The sequence below is a fragment of the Rutilus rutilus genome (genome assembly GCF_951802725.1).
Source record: "Rutilus rutilus genome assembly, chromosome: 14".
Taxonomy (NCBI): Eukaryota; Metazoa; Chordata; class Actinopteri; order Cypriniformes; family Leuciscidae; genus Rutilus; species Rutilus rutilus.
Window position 1 is genome coordinate 445001 of NC_140219.1, and position 9853 is coordinate 454853.

Here is a 9853-nt window from a genome sequence, read left to right on the forward strand (position 1 = left end):
TTAGTTAGTTTAACAAAAGGTTTTATTAATTTATAAAATTTTAATTCAGTTTGTTGTATTTATTTTAGTACAATATGTAAAACTAACTGAAAACAAGACAATTTACTTAATTTATTTTAAGTAAAAACATTTCTTATATAGTTCTAGTTAACCATAACACTGATAACATAACAGTCATAAATAAATAAATGAATGAATATACAGTAATTTTCACAGGATCACTCCAGCACACTTTCCTCTTCATCCTCCTCCTCACTCCTTTACTTTAAAACATTCACAGAATCACAAAAATGATTTACTAATAAGTAACACTGAATTAAAATGTGAAATTTTGAAGTAAAAAGACTGAAATGGCATTTTTTTGTTAAAGATACTCAGGATAAAAATATCCGTTTTTTTTTTTTACAGTGTTTAATAATCATAATAATTTGTACTAATCTTTATTGATATGGTCATCTTAACATCCATCAGTCTAAGCAGAGACGCCCAGACTTCCCTCTCCCTGGACACTCTAAGGGATCACCCAGCCACCCTGCGGAGAAAGCTCATTTCGGCCGCCTGTATCCGGGATCTTATCCTTTCGGTCATGACCCACAGCTCATGACCACAGGTGAGAGTAGGAACGTAGACTGACCGGTAAATCGAGAGCTTCGCCTTGCAGCTCAGCTCCTTCTTCACCACGACAGACCGGCACATCGACCGCTTTACTGCAGAAGCTGCACCGATCCGTCTGTCAATCTCCCGTTCCATCCTTCCCTCACTCGTGAACAAGACCCCAAGATACTTGAACTCCTCCACTTGAGGTAGGAACTCTCCACCAACCTGAAGTGGGCAAGCCACCCTTTTCCGACTGAGAACCATGGCCTCGGATTTGGAGGTGCTGATTCCCATCCCAGCCGCTTCACACTCGGCTGCAAACCGTCCCAGTGCATGCTGAAGGTCCTGGTCTGAAGGGGCCAACACGACAACATCATCCGCAAAGAGCAGAGACGAAATCGTGTGGTCCCCAAACCTGACCCCCTCCGGCCCCTGGCTGCGCCTAGAAATTCTGTCCATAAAAATGATGAACAGAACCGGTGACAAAGGGCAGCCCTGCCAGAGTCCAACACGCACCGGGAACAAGTCTGACTTACTGCCGGCAATGCGAACCAAGCTCCTGCTCCGGTCATACAGGGACTGGACAGCACTTAGCAAAGGGCCCCGGACCCCATACTTCCAGAGCACCCTCCACAGGACGCCGCGAGGGACACAGTCGAATGCCTTCTTCAAATTGGATTGGTTGGGCAATTGGTTGGGCAAACTCCCATGAACCCTCCAGCACCATGGAGAGGGTATAGAGCTGGTCCAGTGTTCCACGACCAGGACGAAAACCGCACTGTTCCTCCTGAATCTGAGGTTCTACTATCGGTATCAGTACCCTGGCATAGACTTTCCCGGGGAGGTTGAGAAAGTGTGATCCCCCTGTAGTTGGAACACACCCTCCGGTCCCCCTTCTTGAAAACAGGAAACACCACCCCGGTCTGCCAGTCCAAAGGTACTGTCCCCGACCGCCACGCGATGTGGCAGAGCCATGTCAGCCAAGACAGCCCCACAACATCCAGAGACTTGAGGTACTCAGGGCGGATCTCATCCACCCCCGGAGCCTTGCCACTGAGGAGCTTCTTGACTCCCTCTGTGACTTCAGCTTGGGTGATGGACGAGTCCACCTCTGAGTCCTCAGCCTCTGCTTCCTCAATGGAAGACGTGTCGGCGGGATTGAGGAGATCCTCAAAGTATTCCTTCCACCGTCCGACGACATCCCCAGTTGAGGTCAACAGCTGCTCCACTGTAAACAGCTCCGAGTGGCAGCGTCGACAGTGGAGGTGGAGAACATGGTCCACTCAGACTCAATATCTCCAGACTCCCTCGGGATCCGGTAGAAGCTCTGCCGGAGGTGGAAGTTGAAGATCTCTCTGACAGGGGATTCGGCCAAACGTTCCCAACAGACCTTCACAGTACGTTTGGGTCTGCCGAGTCTGTCTAGCTTCCTCCCCCGCCATCGGATCCAACTCACCACCAGGTGTTGATCAGTTGACAGCTCCGCTCCTCTCTTCACCCGAGTGTCCAAGACATACGGCCAGAGGTCAGATGAAACGACCACAAAGTCGATCATCGACCTCTGGCCTAGGGTGTCCTGGTGCCACATGCACTGATGGACACCCTTATGCTTGAACATGGTGTTTGTTATGGACAAGCTGTAACTAGCACAGAAGTCCAATAACAGAACACTGCTCGGGTTCAGATCAGGGGAGCCGTTCCTCCCAATCACGCCCCTCCAGGTGTCACTGTCGCTGCCCACGTGGGCGTTGAAGTCCCCTAGTAGAGCAACGGAGTCCCCAGTCGGAGCACTTTCCAGCACCTCTCCCAGAGACCCCAAGAAGGCCGGGTACTCTGCACTGCCATTCGGCCCGTAGGCACACACGACAGTGAGAGAACTATCCCCGACCCGAAGGCGCAGGGAAGCGACCCTCTCATTCACCGGGGTGAACTCCAACACATGGTGGCTGAGCTGGGGGGCTATAAGCAAACCCACACCAGCCCGCCGCCTCTCACCATGGGCAACTCCAGAGTGGTAGAGAGTCCAGCCTCTCTCAAGGAGTGTGGTTCCAGAGCCCAAGCCGTGCGTGGAGGTGATCCCGACTATCTCTAGTCGGTACCTCTCAACCTCCCGCACAATCTCAGGCTCCTTCCCCGCCAGCGAGGTGACATTTCATGTCCCTAGAGCTAGTTTCCGTGTCCAGGGATCGGGTCATCGGGGCCACCGCCTTCGGCTGCCGCCTGATCCGACTATGCACCGGCCTCTTACGGTCCCTCCTGCAGGTGGTGTGCCCACGGGAGGGCGGCCCCACGTCACTCCTTCGGGCTGAGCCCGGCCACCAGGCGCTCGCATGCGAGTCTGGCTCCAGGGTGGGGCCCCGGCTGTGCCATGCCGGGCGACGTCTCGGTCCTTGTTTTTATTTGCTTCATAATGGGCTTATGAACCGCTCTTAGTCTGACCCGTCACCTAGGACCTGTTTGCCTTGGGAGACCCTATCAGGGGCATATAGCCCGGACAACATAGCTGCCAGGATCGTTCGGGTACTCAAACCCCTCCACCACGATAAGGTGCCAGTTCAAGGAGGGGTCATCATCTTAACATGTCCGCCAAAATTTATGAGGAAACAAATACTGAGTGCATCATTAATACTGCATTTTGTTTTGTATGTTTTAAACAAAATGAGCTTGAAATCAAACATCATCAGCTCAGTGTAAAACCAGCAGAAAACCAGCAAAGAGTGTGTGTGAGAACAGGCCAGAGTCACGTCTAACTGAATGATTAACTCACACACACACACACACACACACACACACACACACACACACACACACACACACACAAACACACACACACACACACACACACACACACACACACACACACACACACACACACACACTCACTCACTCACACACATTGACTGAAGAGCACAAACCTCCCGAACAGCTCGTCTGGATCTTCAGCGTGGAGTGAATGAGCAGCAGATCTCACTCGCTCATAAACACACCTCTCTCTGTGTGTGTGTGTGTGTGTGTGTGTGTGTATCTCAGGACGAAGTCCAACAAAAGCAGCAGTGAACTGGTCATGTTACGCGTCCCGCTGTGATCTCAGGTGTTGTTTCAGTGATTCTCCAAACTCTCTTTCACCTCAATCATCAGATCATCTTCCCTTCATAATCCTCAATATCACTGACAGATGAACCACAGCTCACTATTACATGTGTATCCAGCTTCACCGGCACTGCCGTACATGTGTTTTTTATTTAGTGTGTCTGTCTCGTTTTCCAGCACAAACATCTAAACATTCTTAAATCAGTATACAGTTACTGGAGAAACAAAATTACTGAAGATATGAAGTCTTGTTTAATTAAAAATGTATCAAAATGAAGTGAGTTTGTGTTTAAAACAAGAATAAATATGTGCCAGTGAGATATTCCATATAGATATTCAATATTCTACAGGTAACAATTACATTTCCACCAGTAAATAAACATGTTAATTCCTGGTTTATTATCCTGAAGTTGATCTAGTAAGAATTGTATTTCTGATTTGTGAAACTGGAATTTCAACTAGTAAAAACTTTAATTCTTGATATCTGTGCTGTATTTTCACCATAAGCTGCCATTCAAATTCAATTGTTCTTGATATCAACAATTGAATGTGAATTACATTTAACTAGTGAAAATACAATCACAGATATCAAGAATTAAAGTTTTTACTAGTGGAAATAGCAAGAATGTGATTTCTGTGAGTGATGACATCATCAGGAATTAACATTTTAACTAGTGATAATTTAATTATTCATATCCTGAGAAAGATTAAAAGTCAGAACGGCATTGCTGAACACACACGTGTTCTCGGGGCGCTATGCTAACGTTCCCATTGCTGAACACACACGTGTTCTCGGGGGGGTTTGCTAACGTTCCCATTGCTGAACACACACGTGTTCTCGGGGCGTTGTGCTAACGTTCCCATTGCTGAACACACACATGTTCTCGGGCGCTGTGCTAACGTTCCCATTGCTGAACACACACATGTTCTCGGGGCGCTGTGCTAACGTTCCCATTGCTGAACACACACATGTTCTCGGGGCGCTGTGCTAATGTTCCCATTGCTGAACACACACATGTTCTCGGGGCGCTGTGCTAACGTTCCCATTGCTGAACACACACGTGTTCTCGGGGCGTTGTGCTAACGTTCCCATTGCTGAACACACACATGTTCTCGGGGCGCTGTGCTAACGTTCCCATTGCTGAACACACACATGTTCTCGGGGCGTTGTGCTAACGTTCCCATTGCTGAACACACACGTGTTCTCGGGGCGCTATGCTAACGTTCCCATTGCTGAACACACACGTGTTCTCGGGGCGTTGTGCTAACGTTCCCATTGCTGAACACACACATGTTCTCGGGCGCTGTGCTAACGTTCCCATTGCTGAACACACACGTGTTCTCGGGGCGCTGTGCTAACGTTCCCATTGCTGAACACACACGTGTTCTCGGGGTGCTGTGCTAACGTTCCCATTGCTGAACACACACGTGTTCTCGGGCGCTGTGCTAACGTTCCCATTGCTGAACACACACGTGTTCTCGGGGCGTTGTGCTAACGTTCCCATTGCTGAACACACACATGTTCTCGGGGCGCTGTGCTAACGTTCCCATTGCTGAACACACACATGTTCTCGGGCGCTGTGCTAACGTTCCCATTGCTGAACACACACATGTTCTCGGGCGCTGTGCTAACGTTCCCATTGCTGAACACACACGTGTTCTCGGGGCGCTGTGCTAACGTTCCCATTGCTGAACACACACATGTTCTCGGGCGCTGTGCTAACGTTCCCATTGCTGAACACACACGTGTTCTCGGGCGCTGTGCTAACGTTCCCATTGCTGAACACACACGTGTTCTCGGGGCGCTGTGCTAACGTTCCCATTGCTGAACACACACGTGTTCTCGGGGCGTTGTGCTAACGTTCCCATTGCTGAACACACACGTGTTCTCGGGCGCTGTGCTAACGTTCCCATTGCTGAACACACACGTGTTCTCGGGGCGCTGTGCTTACGTTCCCATTGCTGAACACACACGTGTTCTCGGGCGCTGTGCTTACGTTCCCATTGCTGAACACACACGTGTTCTCGGGGCGCTGTGCTATCGTTCCCATTGCTGAACACACACATGTTCTCGGGGCGCTGTGCTAACGTTCCCATTGCTGAACACACACATGTTCTCGGGCGCTGTGCTAACGTTCCCATTGCTGAACACACACATGTTCTCGGGGCGCTGTGCTAACGTTCCCATTGCTGAACACACACGTGTTCTCGGGGCGCTGTGCTAACGTTCCCATTGCTGAACACACACATGTTCTCGGGCGCTGTGCTAACGTTCCCATTGCTGAACACACACGTGTTCTCGGGCGCTGTGCTAACGTTCCCATTGCTGAACACACACATGTTCTCGGGGCGCTGTGCTAACGTTCCCATTGCTGAACACACACGTGTTCTCGGGGCGCTGTGCTAACGTTCCCATTGCTGAACACACACGTGTTCTCGGGGCGTTGTGCTAACGTTCCCATTGCTGAACACACACGTGTTCTCGGGCGCTGTGCTAACGTTCCCATTGCTGAACACACACATGTTCTCGGGGCGCTGTGCTAATGTTCCCATTGCTGAACACACACATGTTCTCTGGGCGCTGTGCTAACGTTCCCATTGCTGAACACACACATGTTCTCGGGGCGCTGTGCTAACGTTCCCATTGCTGAACACACACATGTTCTCGGGGCGTTGTGCTAACGTTCCCATTGCTGAACACACACATGTTCTCGGGGCGCTGTGCTAACGTTCCCACTGCTGAACACACACCTGTTCTCGGGGCGCTGTGCTAACGTTCCCACTGCTGAACACACACATGTTCTCGGGGCGCTGTGCTAACGTTCCCATTGCTGAACACACACATGTTCTCGGGGCGCTGTGCTAACGTTCCCATTGCTGAACACACACATGTTCTCGGGGCGCTGTGCTATCGTTCCCATTGCTGAACACACACATGTTCTCGGGGCGCTGTGCTATCGTTCCCATTGCTGAACACACACCTGTTCTCGGGGCGGTGTGCTAACGTTCCCATTGCTGAACACACACATGTTCTCGGGGCGCTGTGCTATCGTTCCCATTGCTGAACACACACATGTTCTCGGGGCGCTGTGCTAACGTTCCCATTGCTGAACACACAAATGTTCTCGGGGCGCTGTGCTAACGTTCCCATTGCTGAACACACACATGTTCTCGGGGCGCTGTGCTAACGTTCCCATTGCTGAACACACACATGTTCTCGGGGCGCTGTGCTAACGTTCCCATTGCTGAACACACACATGTTCTCGGGGCGCTGTGCTAATGTTCCCATTGCTGAACACACACATGTTCTCGGGGCGCTGTGCTAACGTTCCCATTGCTGAACACACACATGTTCTCGGGGCGCTGTGCTAACGTTCCCATTGCTGAACACACACATGTTCTCGGGGCGTTGTGCTAATGTTCCCATTGCTGAACACACACATGTTCTCGGGGCGCTGTGCTAACGTTCCCATTGCTGAACACACACATGTTCTCGGGGCGCTGTGCTAACGTTCCCATTGCTGAACACACACATGTTCTCGGGGCGCTGTGCTAACGTTCCCATTGCTGAACACACACATGTTCTCGGGGCGTTGTGCTAACGTTCCCATTGCTGAACACACACATGTTCTCGTAGCGCTGTGCTAATGTTCCCATTGTTGAACACACACATGTTCTCGGGGCGCTGTGCTAACGTTCCCATTGCTGAACACACACATGTTCTCGGGGCGCTGTGCTAACGTTCCCATTGTTGAACACACACATGTTCTCGGAGCGTTGTGCTAACGTTCCCATTGTTGAACACACACATGTTCTCGGAGCGTTGTGCTAATGTTCCCATTGCTGAACACACACATGTTCACGGAGCGTTGTGCTAACGTTCCCATTGAGTTATGAAAACATTATTCCTGAATGTTCTCTAAAATATCAAGGTTGTCAAAACATTTTCTTGATTACACTGATTATTCTTCAAACATTATGGGAATATTACTTTTGAATGATCTCTGAGCGTTCTGACACAAGTAAAGAAGTTTAAAAAAACGTTACATGAACAATGTATAAATAATGTCAGGGCTGGGCAACCATTACTTGCATTAATCGCATCCAAAATAAAAGTTTGTTTACATCATATATGTGTGTGTGTGTGTGTGTGTGTTCTGTGTATGATTATTTTGTATATATAAATACACACTCATGTATAAATTTAAGAAATATATACATGCATATGTGTGTGTTTATACAAGATAATCATACTTTTATTTTGGATGTGATTAATGGTAATGAGTCGTTGCCCAGCACTAGTACATCATTACAGACCAGATAACACTGAACAAACATTAAAGCGTTAGTTCACCCAAACATATTTAAGATATTTAAGATATTTTTGTTGAAATCTTTAATATTACTGGAAGAGCGTTTGTCCAGAACGTCGAGAGAACATTCCCTGTTAGCTGGGGTAATGATGAGTACATACTGTATTATATAATGATAATAATAATGATAATGAGTGCTGTACTCTGTGTACGTCAGGTACACTACAACACCAGATCTGCTCATATCCGGTGCCAAACATTCACTGAAGTGAGCCATAACACACATGATGTTTATGACACCAATATCTACAGCACGAGTGTCAGAGGTCTTTATCGAACACACACACATACACACAACAACACACACACACACACACACACACACTTTATGGTTTTCATCATTTCACTCCTACTACTGACTGACTCAATCTCAGTTTCTTATTTGACTGTAAACAAACAGCAGAATCTATCAGAAGAAACAGAAACTCACCTCATACCCGTCTCTCTCTCTCCCTGTGTGTGTGTGTGTGTGTCTCACATGAGTCTCATTACTGTAATTCACTTCATATTGTTAATGTATCTCCACATCCTTCACACAAAACTACAACTCACAAAACAACAGATCCAAACCTCCACTGTGGAAATCTGGGATAAACACACTTTAAACTCTCAGGATTCTGAAGAAACACACACACACACACACACACACACACACACACACACACACACACACACACAATGGCAAATACAAACTAAAATCTGTGGGTGGAAAAAAATGATCAAGTGAGTTTGAGCTTAAAACAAGAATTCCCTTTGAATTAAGATTATTTTTCTGACTCGATTGGCAGATATTTGTTCTTGTTTTAAGCCCAAACTCACTTCTTTGATACATTTCATAAAACAAGTCTTAATATCTTCAGTCATTCTGCTTCTTCTCCAGTAAATGTGTCTTGATTTAAGAATGTTTGGATATTTGTGCTGGAAAACGAGACAGAAACACTGAGGAAGAACATCATGTTTTGCAGTGTGACCCATTGCAGTTTAAGATTTGTCTTTGGAACATCTCAAATCATGCCAATTTTTCTCCATATAGACTTTCAGTAAAATGATTATGCTAAGAATGAATAATGAACCCGTTTGAAGTAAATAAACGAGCCCAGACTGTGTGGTGTAATGGCGCCCTCTGCCGGTCAGCAGGAGAAACACTGAAATCCGACACGCTGATATATTTCTGCTGGCACTTCAGTCTTTCTCAGATCAACAGTCACGAAAGAAGGAACAATAGTCGAGTCTTACCTTGAGAAACCCTCACAGCTCCATCACAGCGTCGTGTAAACAGCATCTCGCTCGTGTTTTAGTTACTATTAGTTTTGAGCATGTAAACATGTTTGCAAGTTTTTTCCGAGTTTCCAAGTGTTCTTCACTCTACTGGAGACTGCTGGTATAGTTTAACCAGTTTCGTGTCAGCACACAGTCACAGCGCTGCTAATTATGATCATTACTCGGTTATTCCGACCCTGTAATGACGCCTGTCAGTCTCGGCAACTAATATGCTAATTATTCGGTGATTTGACGCGCTCGCGACCCTCCCGCGCTCATTTTCCCGCCCTTTAGTTCCACTGCAGGTCGCGTCACGATCACGCTGACGTCACCATATGTACTGGAATAATTAATACATAATAATATTAAATACTTTTAAATAAAAAAAATCTGCCAATTGGGAGAGTAAATGCATCTTTATTTAAGAATGTTTCATATTTGTCCTGGGGAAAAAAAAGACAAAAATACTGAGGAAAAACATGACCTGCACTTCACCAGTGTATGAGTGTTTGTGAATCAGTTTTAAGACACAA

At 47.5% G+C, this 9853-nt stretch overlaps 1 protein-coding gene across 7 annotated transcripts in view; it reads right to left on the reverse strand.

The window, feature by feature from the left end:
• slc2a9l2 (solute carrier family 2 member 9, like 2) overlaps nucleotides 1-9650 on the reverse strand; it is a 41440-nt gene extending 31790 nt beyond the window's left edge. Inside the window, exon 1 of one of the 7 annotated variants that reach the window (XM_084430261.1) lies at nucleotides 9297-9650. The gene's annotated coding sequence lies outside the window, so the exon portion shown is untranslated. Of the gene's footprint in view, nucleotides 1-3512; nucleotides 3618-9296 lie in introns of those variants that run through there. The other 6 variants (XM_084430264.1, XM_084430259.1, XM_084430260.1 and 3 more) reach the window with 6 other exon arrangements.
• Nucleotides 9651-9853: the final 203 nt, after the last annotated feature.